General features: G+C 41.8%; 5 non-coding genes across 5 annotated transcripts; 1 reads left to right on the top strand and 4 right to left on the bottom strand.

Moving 5' to 3' along the window:
- Positions 1–1,505: 1,505 nt before the first annotated feature.
- trnas-uga (transfer RNA serine (anticodon UGA)) lies at positions 1,506–1,587 on the bottom strand. Its single transcript has one exon. It is a non-coding gene; the product is annotated as a tRNA-Ser (tRNA).
- A 1,538-nt stretch (positions 1,588–3,125) lies between these two features.
- On the bottom strand, positions 3,126–3,199 carry trnan-guu (transfer RNA asparagine (anticodon GUU)). Its single transcript has one exon. It is a non-coding gene; the product is annotated as a tRNA-Asn (tRNA).
- A 1,193-nt stretch (positions 3,200–4,392) lies between these two features.
- Positions 4,393–4,465, top strand: trnar-ucg (transfer RNA arginine (anticodon UCG)). Its single transcript has one exon. It is a non-coding gene; the product is annotated as a tRNA-Arg (tRNA).
- Positions 4,466–12,568: 8,103 nt separating this feature from the next.
- On the bottom strand, positions 12,569–12,650 carry trnas-cga (transfer RNA serine (anticodon CGA)). Its single transcript has one exon. It is a non-coding gene; the product is annotated as a tRNA-Ser (tRNA).
- A 2,434-nt stretch (positions 12,651–15,084) lies between these two features.
- trnas-gcu (transfer RNA serine (anticodon GCU)) lies at positions 15,085–15,166 on the bottom strand. The gene has a single exon. It is a non-coding gene; the product is annotated as a tRNA-Ser (tRNA).
- Positions 15,167–18,470: the final 3,304 nt, after the last annotated feature.

Consider the following 18,470-nt stretch of genomic DNA (forward strand, 5'->3'; position numbering starts at 1 on the left):
TTGCCGTCATGTATATGAACTATAGAAAAGCATTTGCCACAACCCGTAAATTAGCACGCAAGTGCGGGCTGGTGAACACAGAACTGTATGGAGATCATCTCCAGCTCCGAGCTCAATTGCAATGAAAAAACATGCAGAACAGAACTGGAGAGCAGCTGAATTTGTGCTCGGTAGGGTGGGGAGGACTCAGCATTGCTATTGTTCTAATTGGCATGAACTGCAGGGGATCTGAATCAGAACATGTCAGTTAGTTTGATCATTGCGTCAGTATGTAGGCCACGTTAATACAGAATTATTACTTTGTCTGTCTCGTCTTTGTATATAGCTGAATGTCCCTGACAATTTCATGTTAGTTTTTAAGAACGACATTGGTGCTAATATATACATATATAGCATATAAGGAACACGTAAAAGTTTAGTCCATGCTGAAAAGATAAGAAAACCGCCACAACGTTTCATCTTGGAATAAATCTTTACTTGTTGTTTTGCAGCCTACCCATTCTGACCTAACTCCTCCCTTGAAATTCCCTAACAGATAAGGGTACGTAACGGCTCATGCGATGCTCAGTTGCAATTTGTCCCAAAACAAACAAGAACAGCAGCTGAGGGTTTGAGTTTGAACATGCACTGTATTAAAGCAGCTTTTATTTCCATTGATAAATACTAGATATTCCTACAGAGATTCTCCAGGTGAGTAAGCGATTCCTATTTCTGTTTCATATATATATACAGTATATATATGTTACATGTGTCTCTGCAATAGTATAAATGTGTTATACACTATCAGGGGCTGCTTTTTTGTGCACCTCATCTACAACAAGGGTTTTTTTTTCATTTATGTTTGTGGACCTTCACCATTTGAGGAAGTGAGTTAGATAAGAAAGTTACAGGTATGGTGAGCAATGACTGACAAAGGCACGTACTGCGTATTCCTTACAGAAGTGTAAGCAATTTGTTCTAAAAAACACCGGCTAAAGTCCAACATCGTTAGCAATCTTATTACTTAAACAGAATTAACATCAATAAACTGTAAGGTGCTGGTACATGCGAGTAGATTTGATCTTCTATTAAACAAAAATGCAATTACAGCTCTAAAAAGGTCAACCTAGACTTCTGTAACAGATCTGTTCAGGTCATCGCTGTTTCTCTGACCTTGTGAGTCTTTGGAATTTTAAAAGTGTATTTTGCTTGCCTTTCATGTGGTCTGTGTACAAGTCACTGTGGCGTATGCGGTCCTACACAGCCTTGCTATAGACGTGACGAGCCTCCGCTATGTTGCAATGGAGAACAGGTTCAGTACGGAGCTGCCGAGAAAATTCAGCTGGAAAGCTCGTTGCAGAAAAGCATCGTTATCTGTGTCCAGCGGCAAAGCGTCCATCGTGGGTGCTGAAGAATCGATTTCACAGGCTGCGGGTCCAGGCGATTTAGAGTGTTAAAGGTCCCAGCGAAAACGAAACGGCGCTGGTCCTTTTACACGCACGCACGCAACCAAATGCAAAGGACACCGTAGTCGGCAGGATTTGAACCTGCGCGGGGAGACCCCAACGGATTTCAAGTCCGTCACCTTAACCACTCGGCCACGACTACAGCGAGCACCGCGGCCGCTGCCTTCTTGCTACAATCGAACAGGGAGTGCGAGGTGGCGGCGGCAGCGGAGGCAACTTTTTTCAAGTTCGCTCTCCGTTTAAGAAACCTTTTACGCCATACGTGCAAGGACACACACACACACACCTCAGAGGACTTAAGGGTGGCTTCAAGTTGGAATGATAAAGTCTCCCCGTTCGGACATGAAAACAGAACGTTCTTAGACAGAAAGCAATCAACAACGGAGACATGTGGACGACGATTTTAGTCACTGCACTTTGAATAGCATTTTTACTCCAGTTACAGGAGATGCACCAATGGCCCTTGACCTACGCTCTTACCAATGCCTTGAACATTCAAACAAAACAGCCCTCAAGTCCTGCGGTTATATATAATGCTGTTACGTGTCGAGGCAGTATTTGACTCTGTCCTACCGTTGAGACACGGGGCAGATATGGAAACGAACACATGCTACGGATCGTCTCTAATCGGTCCCTACAGTTGGAAGGCTCCTTGAAGCGTGCACCCCCATCATTCATCTTTGCGCATCTGTGAAAGGTAGACTCTTGAGCAATGTTTGAGCCAGCTCTAAGGCAACTAGTGCTATTGGACAGACACCTCTGGAAGATCCTAAGAGTCTCTTAACACCACTTCCAGCAGCAAGCTTAATTGTTCGCTGGAGGTCTCCCACCCAGGTACTGACCAGGCAAAGAATCACCAGTACATTGAATGAGGAAGTTAATCCTGAAATCCAATTACATATCTCAAGGTAAGACAAATCCATAAGAACATGTCTTAGTATTACTTCGTTTACATTAGTATGGCACTGAGTTGGAGCTCCTCTTTAAGCTGTGGTTTAGTTTTGCATTCATGTGTTTCTAGAGCAGTTATTTATGGGGGTGGGTGGGTCTTCCACAGAGGCTCAGGACAAATCCCCCGCCTGAAAGTCTAATGTGTGCGTTCAGACAGTCACAGGTCAAGAGCCAGGCAGGAGGACAATGGACAGAAGAGCCAACGAACTAAAAATAAAAGAACAGATATGAAAAAGCCACCATCTTTGTCTTTTTGACATTTTCCGACTTTCATACAAGCCAGGACAAAGTTGCTCGTAGCTACTTGTGGATTCAAATACTCTATCGAGTGCTTTGATGAGTTTTTGCAATTTGATTGTCGTCCTGTCAGCCTGTTTCTGTTTTTTTTTTTCAATCTAGGGATGGAAAGTATGAGGGAAATGATGGAGCAATCAATAACCGCTCCGGAAAAATGGCAGAAAGAAATGGTCCGTCACTAAGGACATTTGTGAAGCAGAGGAGTGACATCACCACAAAGGCGACACATTCTGCTGATGGTTTTGGTGAATAATGATTGAGGCGCGTTAAGAGAAAGGTAGCTGTGTCAGCATGCGTAGGCTGCAAAGGATCAAGCAAAGGTTTACTCCATGCTGAAAAGAGAAGAAAAGAAGCACAACGTTTCGACTGTGGAGCCTTCTGCGCCATCTTCTTTAGCGGTGATGATGTTTACATTGGAAAAACGGAGACATGCGTCCCTGGGTGGGCTTGAACCACCAACCTTTCGGTTAACAGCCGAACGCGCTAACCGATTGCGCCACAGAGACTGACGGCCGCTTGTGCTCCCTATATTTGCAGGTTTATGGTCAAAGAAAACAATCACTTGCGCTTCTTGCAGCCGGCAATCTTTTTCCACTGACAACCAAGAAATGGATTTCATCTTTCACAAGCTGTATGGATTTCTTCAAAAACAAGTTATTCCAGAAAGGAAATGAATTCTTGCATTAAACTGAACCAAGCTGTACATGTTTGTCTGAAATGATACATTCGGCACAACAAGACACGGAGAGAGGCACCGCTGGTATTCAGACCCAGGATCGCCTGCTTACTAGGCGGGCACTTTAAGCCACTAGGGAACAGCGCCAGCGGAGCACCGCGCTTTTACAGACACTTGGACACATCTGCGTTCGGTGTGCACTTAACCTGCTCTCTGAGCCCGTTGCCTCCGTCCCATTTAATAGCAGAACTGACGCCAAGAGAAATGATGAGAAATGGCATTTATCGGGCACTTTTCATGTCCAAGGAGTTCAATGCCCTTGACACCTCCCCAAGGTGACAGAGCTGTGCATTCTTTGGCGACACCATTTTTTCTTTTGTTTAATTTCTATACTTATTGATAGAATAAAAATGATATGTCATGTACTGTAAGGGAAATGTCTCTTTTCATGGGGAAAGCTAGCACCAGCAAATGTTGTGTTTAGAAGAAGTGATTTAACATGACACGTGACCTAATTTACCGGAGCAAAAGCTCACCCAGCAAGCCCTGCTTTACTTCTACAGGAGAGAAGTACTGTAGAGTCTGCAAGATGTTCAGCTGGGTAGCTACGTCAGCATGCCTCGGCTGCAAAGGAACAAGTACTAGGTTTATTGCATGCTGAAAAGAGAAGAACGGAAACACAGCGTTTCGACTGTGAGGTCTTCTCACACCTGAAGAAGCCTCACACCTGTAAAAGGCTCCATGGTTTTCTTTCTTCTCTTTTCAACATGGAATACACCTATTGTCTGCAAGATGTGACAATTTCATGGTGTTTTGGAAGAAAACCTTTTTTCTTTGAATTCAAAATCAATCGGAATTTCAGCACAACACATCAACACTTTTTCTGTTTTAAGGAGATGATATTTTAAACCTGATAAAAATAGTAGGAAACACAAGTTTCTTGCTGTGAAAATTTAGATGGGGAAGTGTACTACTAGTAGCAGTGTAGAGCTCTCTGTGGTGGAGTGCAAGCGCATGTTCTATGGGCCAGTGGCGTAATGGATAACGCGTCTGACTTCGGATTAGAAGATTGTAGGTTCGAGTCCTGCCTGGCTCGTGAGGCTTTTAAACCTCTCAGGTTCCTCGGTAACAGGTTGCCGTCATGTATATGAACTATAGAAAAGCATTTGCCACAACCCGTAAATTAGCACGCAAGTGCGGGCTGGTGAACACAGAACTGTATGGAGATCATCTCCAGCTCCGAGCTCAATTGCAATGAAAAAACATGCAGAAAAGAACTGGAGAGCAGATGAATTTGTGCTCAGTAGGGTGGGGAGGACTCAGCATTGCTATTGTTCTAATTGGCATGAACTGCAGGGGATCTGAATCAGAACATGTCAGTTAGTTCGATCATTGCGTCAGTATGTAGGCCAAGTTAATACAGAATTATTACTTTGTCTGTCTCGTCTTTGTATATAGCTGAATGTCCCTGACAATTTCATGTTAGTTTTTAAGAACGACATTGGTGCTAATATATACATATATAGCATATAAGGAACACGTAAAAGTTTAGTCCATGCTGAAAAGATAAGAAAACCGCCACAACATTTCATCTTGGAATAAATCTTTACTTGTTGTTTTGCAGCCTACCCATTCTGACCTAACTCCTCCCTTGAAATTCCCTAACAGATAAGGGTACGTAACGGCTCATGCGATGCTCAGTTGCAATTTGTCCCAAAACAAACAAGAACAGCAGCTGAGGGTTTGAGTTTGAACATGCACTGTATTAAAGCAGCTTTTATTTCCATTGATAAATGCTAGATATTCCTACAGAGATTCTCCAGGTGAGTAAGCGATTCCTGTTTCTGTTTCTATTTCTGTTTCATATATATATATACAGTATATATACAGTATTGTACTATTATTATATAATTCGTTACACTGTGGCTGTGTTGTGTGTGTTAAGCTGCTGTTGCACTGCAATTTCCCTCACGGGATCAATAAAGTATCTATCTATAAGAAGACATTACCAACAACGACCACAAGATGGAGATATTGTCTAGACATTACCAACAACGACCACAAGATGGAGATATTGTCCAAAGAGGCAAGAAGGGCAAAGCCGCGATAAGGTAAAATCATTTTTTGTAAGAGATTGGTGTCAGAATGCACATCCGTATCCCAAACAGAATCTCTAGTAAAATATGATCATTTGTGAAACAGGCAAATGAGTGTCTGCTACAATATGATTGCTACAGATGCAGCCATTCAAAATGTGCGGGCGATACTGCATTATTTTCCGGTACGCTGTACGCAGTCTACCGCGAGTTACCGGTAAATACCGCTAGCAAAATAATAGTATCCGGAATTTCCGCAAGGTGGAGCTAATAAAGCTCAACTTCTCATGTTTGAGCTGTAGCCATCAAAGTCTTTAATGAAGATATTACTAATAGTATTAATAATAAATGACCTTGGACAAGCTGTAAACTCAAAGTATTGCCCTGGTCCACATTATTTTTTTCACTGACCTTCTTTGTAAAAGTAACACCACAGCATTTCGCAATCACGCATTTTTTTCCAATCATGCAAAGTACAGTAATTTTTGAGAATCGATTCACCATGCCTTTCACATGCTCATAAAAGAGATTGATTTAGGAACATAAACATATTACCGTATGCAAACTGTACTGTATACAGTTTGTATATGTATATGTATATGTATATGTATATTTAATGTCTTAACTGTGCCCGTTTAAGTATTGAATATTTATATGGAATTTTACCACTGAAGGGAAATCTTAGTGCCTGAGCATAAAAAGAATAGGAGCGTAATGCAACGCGTGTGAAGGCCATAAACGATATTAATTTTGGAACATAAACATACAGTATATGGCTGGTCTCGGTACTTTAAAGAAAACATACACGAAACATGGTTTCATTATGACCAGAATCGGTCTTGAGATATTTTTAACTTGATTTACAGTATTTGAGAGGTATGTCTTGACACCGATACTACGTAAATACTCCTCACGTATATGTTTCTAGGTTTATATTATGCATTTCATACGGTCAAATTGCTTTTGAGCAACTGATGAGAAGCGCGAAACGGTATGCCCAGGGCGTTTTAGTTTTTGTTTTGTTTTAATGCAGTGCAGTGGATTGATTAGAGATATCAAGTACATACAAGTCATTTTTTAAATGTTGTAGTTCGTCTTGTAAAAATGTTACGAGTACATCATCTGTCAACAATTACACAGGTTCTGTTTCCATATTGCGGTTTTTGGTTACGTAATACTATTTTCTAATTTCACGTTGTGAATATATGATTTGGGCAAACAGAGCCGCAAAGAAGTACATTATGGGTTGTTGTTGTTTTTTTGCAGTTTTATCTAAAATAAGCGATGCTTAAACCTTTGTCTGATTCTTGTGAAACTATCCACACGACAGTTACCTAGGAGTTGACTTCAGTGATGTCACTGATGGGATGTTTCTAAAAATCCATCCTCTGTAAAACATCTTCTCTAGTTGTTCTGCATATGTATTCGCTAATGAAGCTGTGTGTTCTGAGCCTGGTTCTCTACATTTCTGTATGAACCAGCTTAGAGGGCTAAAGACAGCTTGTGTTTAAATTGAGTGTAAGGTAATTTATGCTTCTAAAGTCATGGTCAGCATTTATTATTGTACTGTGCTGTAAACTTCTTCTGTGCCTAATTACATTATTTTATAGTCGATAATGTTTCTGTAGTGCTTTTTCAGCCCTCAGCATGTGACTGCGCTGGTGGTGCTGTGGGTTAGGTTCCTGACTCCTATGTCACATGGTCTGTGGTTGAATCTCATGGAACTATGACTTTAATTTTTAACAAACATTTCTTTGAAAAAATGAAACATTTCCCTTGGTCAGAGATTAAATAAAACCTCACTCGCATCAAAACAAATTTATATTTCTAAATATCACAACATGATCGAATTTACGTCTTTTTAATAACAATGAATAGTCACCTATGCGTTACAAAATAAACATTTATATTGATTTGAATCGAGTTTTGATTTAAATCGTAAACGCGTGTTTAAAGGCGATATACTGTATAAAAGCGCTGATTCTTATGGAATGTGTTTGGCCGGGGATTCAAAAAAATTATTTTTTTTAATCGCGTATCTAAGGAAAATTGCAGTATAACTTTGTTCATGCACAAACAGTGGCATGTTACATTATAATTTGGGTGTCTCCTCTTGCCAGAAAGCTCTAAATTGGATTTTGAGTGCGGTTTTTGACTTTTTCTAAATTGCAACCCATAAATAAAGCTGATACAGTTTAGACTTACTGTATTCTAAACTGTATTACAACATCACATTGGACAATGCAACGTAAATTGCAAAAATGCACTTGGAATCTGTCCAAGCCCTACTACGAAAATTATTAAAACTGCGACACTTATCATTCATCTTTAAATAAACTTTATTTTATATAGCGTTTTAAGCGAATAGGTAATTAGATTGCTCATAAACCTAATCGCTTTTTCTACATAAACACAGCGTGATTGCTCTCTGAAAATGCTTTTTTCTTTATATTTAGGCTCAGATTTCAACTATAGATTGTATTATTATAAACTTTCTTGGAAAAATGTCTTTTATGTAAACCATGTTTGCTATTAATTCATTTAGGGCTAAAATACGTTCATTGTCTTCCAATCGAGTCGAGTTGACATTGGAAGCTTGCCACGCCCGGACTGTTATACCAACGCATTAGCATGTTGAAGCGATTTCATTGAGGAGGCCATCTACTAGTTAACACTGTACTTCCTACTTTGAAAACACCTGTGAAATTGGTTTAATTCGTCACAGCCAGCACTCCGGCAGAGAGGGGGGTTGTACTCGTTAATGTCTGATGACATACAAGTGGAAAGATTACAGATTTTAATCGTTTTTTTTCTGAACCAGGGAAAATCTGATCATGTTTCTCTATAACAATAATAAAAAACTTTATTTTAAATTATTTTACATATCCCGCTTGCACATCGCACGACTTTAATAAATCTATTCTTTATTAATACTAAATAAATAATACTAAAAATACTACAGCAAAGAGGTCACTTGATTTTTGGAATAATTCCAAATAGCACAATGATCCACTGGCATTCCTGAAGTCTGTTTAGTGCATAATCTTCCAAATACAATCACTAAGCAATTATAAGAATTATACCATCCTATTTCTTTGTGATGTCCTGTAAAAACTAAACCTATTTTTATAAGGCTTTTACTCAAAAGGTTTCCAAACACACAAAGCATTTGTGAAGTACTATAGTATTTCTAAAGGTTACTGGTACAACATCAATCATTAAAGCTTAACAATAAAGTTTAGATTGCTGACTATGGACTAACTACATTAACTAACTGCAATGCAACATTATACATTTTACAAGAATATCTGGTTGAATTCTTGCATTTGTAGCCAATTTAATGCGAGAGAAATAAGCCAATTTAATTATTTCACAAAAAATAATGTAATATAAAATGGATGTTTTTAACTTTATTGTAGTGTTTTAGAAACTAATATGTCTTCAAAAATGGTTGTTTTTCACTCCTAGGAATGAAAGCTGTTGTTATATGATGTTTATTTTCAAATTTGGAAAAATCAAAGGATTCTAGCTTTCTCCCCTTGCAGGCATCGGACACAGAGAACCTCATGGTTTTCCTAAAAATCATTTTTTATGTTCCCTGGTGTTCCAAACTTAGTTTTAATTTGTTATTATGTTAAAAACAGGGTAATAAATTTCTAATTGGACTATAAATAATGTCATATTGTCTGCTATAAAACTGATGTTTTCAACTCTATTGTAGAGATTCTAGAATCATCTAATAGAGAATTGAAATAAAAAAAGGGCATAAGAAAACATTACCAACAACGACCACAAGATGGAGATATTGTCTAGACATTACCAACAACGACCACAAGATGGAGATATTGTCCAAAAAGGCAAGAAGGGCAAAGCCGCGATAAGGTAAAATCATTTTTTGAAAGAGATTGCTGTCAGAATGCACAACTGAATCCCAAACAGAATCTCTAGTCAAATATGATCATTTGTGAAACAGGCAAATGAGTCTCTCAGGTGCCCATTGCTCATTTTCAGACACATTTATGCAATACTTTCACCATGCGTTGAGCAATAGGGATTAAAGATACCAGAGGTAAGGTTTAAAAGTGATTCTGAGGTGCAACACATCAGCAATACAGCTAGGCATCTGAAATGCGGGGTTTGAGAGCCCTTCAGGGAACACCGTACCCTAAAGGTACCAGAAGTCCAGTAGTATAAGCATTAAGTCACTGTCACCCCTGTTACAATGTGATTGCTACATATCTTCATTTCTTTGGTTTTTAAGGAGTAAGAGTGCAGGGGGTCTAAATCTGCGATCCAGTGTGTTGAAGTATTTCACAACATTACCTGTAGCCCGTATGGAAATAAATACTAATTCTGATTATTGCCCTGGGCATGTACCAATAAATCACTGAGCATATATATATATATCACTGTGTTGAAGCTAGAGACCTGTATGTAATATTATGGTGCTAAAATGTCATTTTCACATATATTAATGTAATAAATGATTGCTTATGCTTTATAAACAAATCTAATTAAAATAAATGATTAAGTTTTGTATTTATCTTGTACCATAGAACATGATTTTCTTTGTATTTCAAGCCCACAAAGTGTCCAAATGACGCACTACATGATATAAGGAAGATTATCACATGCATATCGGTATTATCTTTCTTATGAAAATGCATTCCTTTCATTACCTTTTACTTTTTAAAATGAACTCAAATTGTGTATAATGTAATAATTTAAGTAGAAGTGCTTCACTGTTCTATGCCGTCTGGAAATAAATCCTCAGACTACTTACTGCCCTGGGCATGTACCAATAAATTACAGGAGCACATCTATATATCACTGCGTTGAAGCAGGAGACACACAATCACTGCAAACACATCCTAAATACAGTGTTCTAGCACCTTTGACCTCATCCAGAACATATCATTTCTTGAAAGGGATTGCTGTCCGAATGCACATCTGAATCCCAAACAGAATCTCTAGTAAAATACGATCATTTGTGAAACAGGCAAATGACTGTCTCAGGGGCCCATTCCTCATTCTCAAGACACATGTATGCAGTACGTACACCATGCATTGAGCAATAGGGATTAAAGACACCACAGCTAAGGTTAGAAGTCATTCTGACTATATTCTAAAATATTGGACTCATATTCTTATGATGGCAGACATGATGCTGCGTTTAAAACCGGGGTTAATGGACATTATATGACTGTCAATTCTGTTTTGTTTTGGAGACTCTTGGCTGCCTATATGGTACACTGCAGCGTGAAGGAATTATTTTCCAAAACTGTGTCAGCTCAAAAGTTGTAAGAGAACCTCTCCAGCTGCTTTAACTCTCTTCATTTTTGTCATTTAATTGTCCGTCGGCACTATGTGGCAGCGTTGCATGACAACCCCTCTCACCACGGAAAGGAACCTAACAGCTTTGGTAAGAGAGTAGAAAAGGACCTGGCCAGTAAGGGGCACGAACCCGTGACTTTGGCGTTATTAGCACCATGCTCTAACCAACTGAGCTAACCGGCCTCACGACAGTGGCTCTCTCTGTGCTGCAAAAAATCGAACTCAGGGAATTTCTTTTGCCCTCCTTTGAATAGAAAGCCGTGTAATTCAGTGTACGGGCTTTCTCATGCAGTTTCATGGTTCTTGTAACCCAAATCCTACACTGGCCTGAAGTGCCCCCCATTTCACAGAATTTTTCAGCTGATTTAAAATGTACCTAAAGGAGAAGCATTATTGAAGACGATCAATTACCAAGAGCTTTTGTCAAAGGTTTTGGTGGTCATTTTTAATGACCACAGAGCGCTGTGACCTCGGTTTTACATCTCATCCAAAAGACAGCGCCCTTTTACAACACAGTGTCTCCGTCACTATGCTGGGGCATTGGGACCCGCACAGACCTCAGGGTGAGCGCCCCACCGCCGGCACCATTAACACCGCTTCCAGCTGGAAGCTTTGTTTTTCCCTGTAGCTCACCCTCATCCGGGTACTGACCTGGCTCACACCTGCTTAGCTTCAGTGGGTTTTCAGTTGCGAGTTGCAAGGGGATGCAAGTGATGGAGCAGCTCGCTGCAAAAGCCACTGCATTGGCCGGGAATCAAAGCCGAGCCTCCCGCGTGGCAGGCGAGAATTCTACCACTGAACCACCAACGCTCAGAACCCGGGCCTTCAAAAAAGACGCTTTTTTGGTGCTCTGTGCAAAAAGCGTCGACATCTGCTTCCAGCTGTAAAATGCCATTCGCGGACGCTGAAGAACTTATTTGCAAGGGAGCGGGTACAAGCAATTTGGCATTTTAAAACCACCAGGAACACCGAACAGGCGCGCTTCTTTGCTTGCGCCGAAACACAACGACAGGAGGTGGACAACGTAGTCGGCAGGATTCGAACCTCTTTCTGTCTATTATATACTAAATGTTCTCTTGTCTGTCTCTTGTTTGTATAGAACTGAATGTCCCTGACAATGTACTGTTAGTTTTAATTGAAGAAAGGCATTTGTGTTCAAATATATCAGACAAGTTTACGTAACTGCTCATGCGACACTCAGTTGTAATTAGTCAAGAAATAAAGTCGAACAACAGCTGCGGGTTTGATTCTGAACGTATCAGATTGCAGCACCTTTTACTTCCATTGACAAATGATAGAGATTCGAAGAGAGATCCTTCAGACCAGCAAGCAAACCCACGGCTATTTCGGTTTTCTATCTAGGCAACGTTGGTGTCTGCAATAGCATACATGAAAGCGTGATGCAATTTCTGTGGCTAAATTTGTTGCACGTCATGCACAGTAAGAGTGTTTCTAACACCAAATAAAAAGTCAACAATTAGCGATTACGCCTTCTCCTCAGTTAACCCACTGAAACCCTTGCTGTTAACAGTTCTTTAATGCATGCTTTACGAGCACCTACATATTGTGTCGGTTCTTTCAGTTTTATTCATTAGGTTTTCAAAGGCATAAGTAGAACACCAGAGGTGCGAACGCAAGATGTGTGGTTATTTGAAGAACTCATTTCCATGGCAGCGGGGCCAAGCTATTTAGTGTTTTTATAGTACCAGAGAAGGAGAAGCGGCACTTCACCTTTGCCGCGCAGGCACAAGGAGACGTGCGGCAGACGCCGTAGTCGGCAAGATTTGAACCTGCATGGGGAGTCCCCAACGGATTTCGAGTCCATCGCCTTAACCACTCGGCCACGACTACAGCGAGTTCACCATCGCCGCATTCCTCCTTTAATCTAACACGGAGTGCGACGTGGCTGCGGAAACCTTTTCAAAGTCGCTCTCCGTTAAAAAAAAATAATACCTTTGACAAAATACGTGCCGGCAGACAGACACGCCTCAGAGGGTTTAAGGCTGGCTTCATGTCGGAATGATAAAGTCTCCCCGTCCGGACATGAAAATGCCACTTTGTTACACACAAAAAAAGAATCAACAACAGAGAAATGCCCACAAGCATTTGAAAAGCCGCACCACGTCGCACTTGAAATAGCTCTTACATTAGTGGTAGACACAGGAATCGCATTTTTATTTACGCTCTTACCAACGCGATGGAAAGCAAAACAAAGCAAAGCAGAGCAAAACAAAACGAACAAACGAAAACCCTGCACATAACGCCGTTACGTGCCCAAGTGGTATTGTACGTCATCCTAGCACTGCACCCCGGGGCGTACGGTACATGGGAACGAGCACACGCCACGAATCGTCTCGAATCACTCCCTACAGCTGTAAGGCACCTTGAAGCGTGCACCCCCAACATTCTTCTTTGCGCATCTGTGAAAGGTAAACTCTTGAGCAAACTCTGAACCAGCTCTAAGGAAACTAATCCGATTAGACGTTACTTTGACTCATCTTCTTACGCTCAGTGCCGGATTGCTCAAACTCCAGCTAGGGTTAGGGTTAGCATTCCCACGCTACTTAGACACTTTGTTTACGCTCAGTGCTGGATTTTGGGAACTTCAGGACGAGTGGGAATTTTCTCCTATCTGTCCATTCTGTTTTGTTTTGGAGACTCTTGGCTGCCTATGTTGTACAGTGCCGCGTGAAGGAAACATTTTCCAAAACTGTGTCAGCTCAAGAGTTGTAAGAAAACCTCTCCAGCTGCTACAACTCTCTTCATTTTTGTCATTTAATGTGACACTCGATGTATAACTGGAGCCTCACATATGCAAATGGTGCGGCTCCAGTTCGACACCCAGTTCGACACCACTTTACAGTATATGACAAAAGCATGGCAAACTGTGCCGGACCAGCAGATAACTTCCGCTTATTTTGACCATATTAAACATTGGAAATCTTCCCACTTGCATTTGTGACACTTGATTTTGGCTCCACCTAAGAAACTCTTAAATCTTCTAACACTTTTCTCTTCTCCCGCAACACACTTGTCTGTCGGCACTATGTGGAAGCGTTGCATGACAACCCATCTCACCACGGAAAGGAACCTAACAGCTTTGGTAAGAGAGTAGAATTACCTGAAGAACTGCTTTCCATGGAAGCAGGACCAAGCGATGTAGCATTTTTATAGTACCAGGAAAGGAGAAGCGGCACTTCGCCTTTGCCACACAGGCACAAGGCGACGTGCAGCAGACGCCGTAGTCAGCAGGATTCGAACCTGAGCAGGGAGTCCTCAATGGATTTCAAGTCCATCGCCTTAACTCTTCGGCCACAACTACAGTGAGCTCGCCGCCGCCGCATTCCTCCTCCGGAGTGCGAGGTGTCTGCGGAAACCTTTTTAAAGTCGCTCTCCGTTAAAAAAAAAATACCTTTCACAAGATACATGCCGGCAGACAGACACGCCTCAGAGGGTTTAAGGCTGGCTTCACGTTCAAATGATAAAGTCTCACCGTCCGGATGTCAAAATGCAACTTTGGCATACAGAAAAAAAACATCAACAAACCACAAATGTGGACAAGGATTTTACAAGCTGCACCACACTGCACTTTCAAAAGCATTTACATTCGTGTTAGACGCAGGAATTGTCCTTGTTTTGCGCGCTTACGAACGCCATACAAATAAAACAGGTCTACGGGTCTGAAACCTGCTCCACGGAAAACAGTTCTGTTGCGCTTTTGATCAAAGGGAGATTCTCTGTTCTTACTTTTTCATGACATAACACCCAAAGGGGCTTCTTTGGAGCTGGATTCCAACCAGCATCCTAAAGTTTCTTGGTCGTATCCTTTACAGTCCTCTGTTCGGTCGACATGGAACAGAAGGGGGCAGCTTTCCTCACACATACAGTGCAGTTCTGCATCAGACCTCTAACTCGTTTCCTTAGCTTGGATTTAAGCCACGAAGCAGGCTTCTACTGTATAAACGTCTAGAGGAATCACAAACTATTTGAGAGGCCATCATCCCAGGGGGAACTGACAAAGTCTATCCCTAAACACCTAGCGCAGTCTCTCGAGAGACTGTCAAAAATCGCTTTCTCCGTTTGTGCTGCAAGTAAGTGAAAATGCGGTCTCAACCCAGAGCCACTTGGCAGCAGCGGCACGTAAATACTGTTACTGCCACTGCTCGATACCGACGTTAGCCTACTATACCATGTTCAGCCACCGCTAGAAAATGTACAGCTCTAGTACTGGAGCAAACAGAAGGAGGGCCAACATCTAACAGGCACACGTGTCAGACATAGAGAGCGCCGAGGATGGGATTCGAACCCATGCGTGCAGAGCACAATGGATTAGCAGTCCATCGCCTTAACCACTCGGCCACCTCGTCAATGAGACTGGGCTGTCCAGACACGGGTTGGCACGCTCCAGATGATCTTTTTCTTTTTTTTCCCTCGTACTCGAGGGTCCTTTTCCTGTTCCACATGCGATTTCAACATTTTCCTTGGGAGATGTCAAGCCAGCAAGCCACTGCTGTGGTTCAGTGGCCAGTGTGGAGTTCAGTGGCCCTGTTGTACACAGAAAGCACATTGAGCTCCTTGGACATGAAAAGTTCCAGATAAAAGCCATTTGTCATCCTTTCTCTTGGTGTCGATGTTGCTATTGTATGTAAAGGTGGCAACTTGCTCAGCGAGCAGGCGGAGCACACACCGAATGCAGATGTGTCTGAGTGGTGTGTCCAAGTGGCTGCAAAAAAACAGCACTCCCGGGGCGCCGTGGCTTAGTTGGTTAAAGCGCCTGTCTAGTAAACAAGAAATCCTGGGTCCGAATCCCAGCGGTGCCTTTTTTTGTGCTGTGTTCTCGAACAGAACTGGTCATTTTGGACAACCGCATACGCCTAGACTTAATTAAATGCAAGTATTCATTTCCTGTCTTGAACGACTTGTTTTTCTTAAAATGGATGCAACTTGCAAAACATGAAATACAAACCTCGCTAATCAGCGCTCGCGGCTGGCAAAAAAAAAAGAAGTCAGCAATGTTTTTTTTCTTTAACCTTAACCCTGCTAATGGAGAAGAGTTAAACGACCGAGTCTATGCAGCTTAAACGGTGCTCACGTCGGGTTCTTAGCTGAAAGGGTGATAAATCCCGCTCACCCCAGTCCTTAATCTTTTAAAAGGATACAAAATTGAACCTAGTCGCCACATCACATACATCCTGTTCAACGATAAAAAGGTGACATCTATCCTCGATCCAGAGTAAATCCCACGTTGAGGGCATATTTTTTTCCACTTTACCATGAGTCGGGCTCGGCTGCACAGAGGCGAGAGCAGAGCAATGAGGTCACGGGGACAGGAGAGCCACACGCTGGCGGTTTAAACACGCGGAAGAAAACTGAGGGATCCACAGTATGTGGACCCTCCGTGCGCCATCAGTCCGCACTCCGGACTCTGAATCCTGCCATCCGAGTTAAGATCTCGGCGGAACCTGAGGCGCAGTTCTTTCTTAAAACGTAATCTGGTGAGCATTTCTAGAATCGTACTTGTATAGATGCAGCCTTTAATGTGTTGCTAGGTTAAAATTGATGACTTCTTGAACTTCAGTAGGCAACTGCCCTCTTGATTTTGGATTTAATTTCTTTATTACAGGGGCGCTTTTATGAAGACCGAGTCATGTTCAGGTACTTTGCTTGATGGAGGAAGCATATTTCGGACTCTGTGATCTGCTCACCTGGAAAGGTCTGCTGTACTACTACAAGAGAGAAGTAGAGTCTGGAAGAATGGACAATTTTATGATGCTTTGGAAGATAATGTTTTTTTTTTCTTTGAAATTGAAATGAATCAGAATATCAGTGCAAAAGACAAACTCTTGGTTTGGTTTAAAGAGATATGGTTTTAAAACAGACAAAATGTAGAAAACAGGTGTTTCTCACTTTTGGAAGAGAATGGACCGGGGGTAATATTTTACAAGTTATATAATAGTAAAATATTATATAATAGGGGTAATAGTCGCGAGGGGCTTCAGCTTTTTCGTGCTTAATATGGTGCGCTGTGGCCACGGCAGATATGGGATCTATAAAAGCCGAAAATTCTCCGATCATTGCCTGACACAGCTCCTCAAAGCTATTACAGACCTCAGGTCCTTGTCTAGACATCCACTCGTGGACCGCTCGGCTGGTAGTTTTCCTTACTAACATAGCCTTTTCCTGTTCGGACGCTTCGGGCATAAAGTGCAAAGTATATCTCAGCTCATCAATGTAGGTCTCCACATTATTCCCTGACACTGTCGGGTCAAACCTTTCTACATCTTTGGCTAACTGCCTCAGGGAGTGGAGGTTAATTTTTACAGTTTCTCCGTGGGCAGGGAGACGGCCGTGATCAGGAGCAGGGGGTCTATGCCTGAATTGAATCGCCCTTGCGTCTCGCGCAGGACTCGGCGATCTCCCCCATGCCGATCCGACCACAGACCCTGGCCGGGAGAAACCTCCTGGGTGAGCGCTCCGGGCTGCTAGGTGGGCTGGCATGTAAGTGGGATCTAGCCTGTTTTGCTTCCAGTACGGCAGCATCTAACTCCTTTTGCCTTTCCTGGCTGAGCTCATTTAAACTCTCAATTTCTTTTTCTTTTTCTTTCAATCTCGCTTCTAGGTCTCTCCTAGCTACCTCAGCCGCAGTTTCTCTAGCAGACAGGTCATCTAATTTACCTAAAACTTCCCTGAGTCTGTCTTCACTTTCCTCACTTTTCACTCTCTTTTCTCTGATTATATCCAACAACTCAACTCGCTCCGCCTTATATCTTTCTAGCTTTCCCTGAAGCGTTTGAAACTTTGTCAGCTCGGACAAAGACAGTTCCAGCTGTTTAGCTAGATTTAAGGCGAAACTAGATAGGACCTGAACTGCGTTCACAGACCCTCCTGTGTTAAGCTGGTTCGCTACCTTAGCTACTAAATCTACTTGCAGCTTCTCAATATCATCAAAGTTCAACTTTTCGATACCGCTCCAGTAACCAGGATTGTCGTCGCTAGAAATAGTACTTATAAGCGACTCCACTTCAGACATTTTAGCAGCCATTGTCATTACGTCAGAGAAACTTTAAGAGTATTACTTTTTTTCCTTTTACCAAAATACAGTATGGAATCTAAACACCCGAGCAGATGGATTTCCAATCAGCACACGTTACACTAAACGCTAGAAAACAGGGGGATTTCTTTACGCAGTTATCAGCACACCCGGTATTCGCGTATAAAAGCCACGGTGCTGTGCTGAACTTGAACTCACAGCAACATCAGTTATTCTGTGCGATTGAGTCTCATTTCATTCTAAACTCGCCCACCCAGGGACGCCATTAAATGTAGTGGTTTGATGGGTTTACTGAGACACTTATTAATTGTAGCAGTAATCACGAGGTTGTTCGTTGGGGCTTTTAGAAAATCAATCGCCAGAACAACTAACAACGCACACACACGGGTTCAATACACGAGATACATTTATTAATATAAATTGTGCACCAAACATATACTAGTCTGCCTGGATACGAGCGGCAGACCTTACTGTGAGGGTTATCAATATACAAGATATATAATCTCGAAGAGATGCAAACACAAAGAGATACACAACAGAGAATATATGTCAATATATATCGTTCGGTTACCAAATCGCTAATCAGTGTTATTACCCATTGTTACTCTAAACTCGGAAGT

This window comes from Lepisosteus platostomus, unplaced genomic scaffold (assembly GCF_059453375.1).
Source record: "Lepisosteus platostomus isolate fLepPlt1 unplaced genomic scaffold, fLepPlt1.hap1 Scaffold_59_H1, whole genome shotgun sequence".
NCBI lineage: Eukaryota > Metazoa > Chordata > Actinopteri > Semionotiformes > Lepisosteidae > Lepisosteus > Lepisosteus platostomus.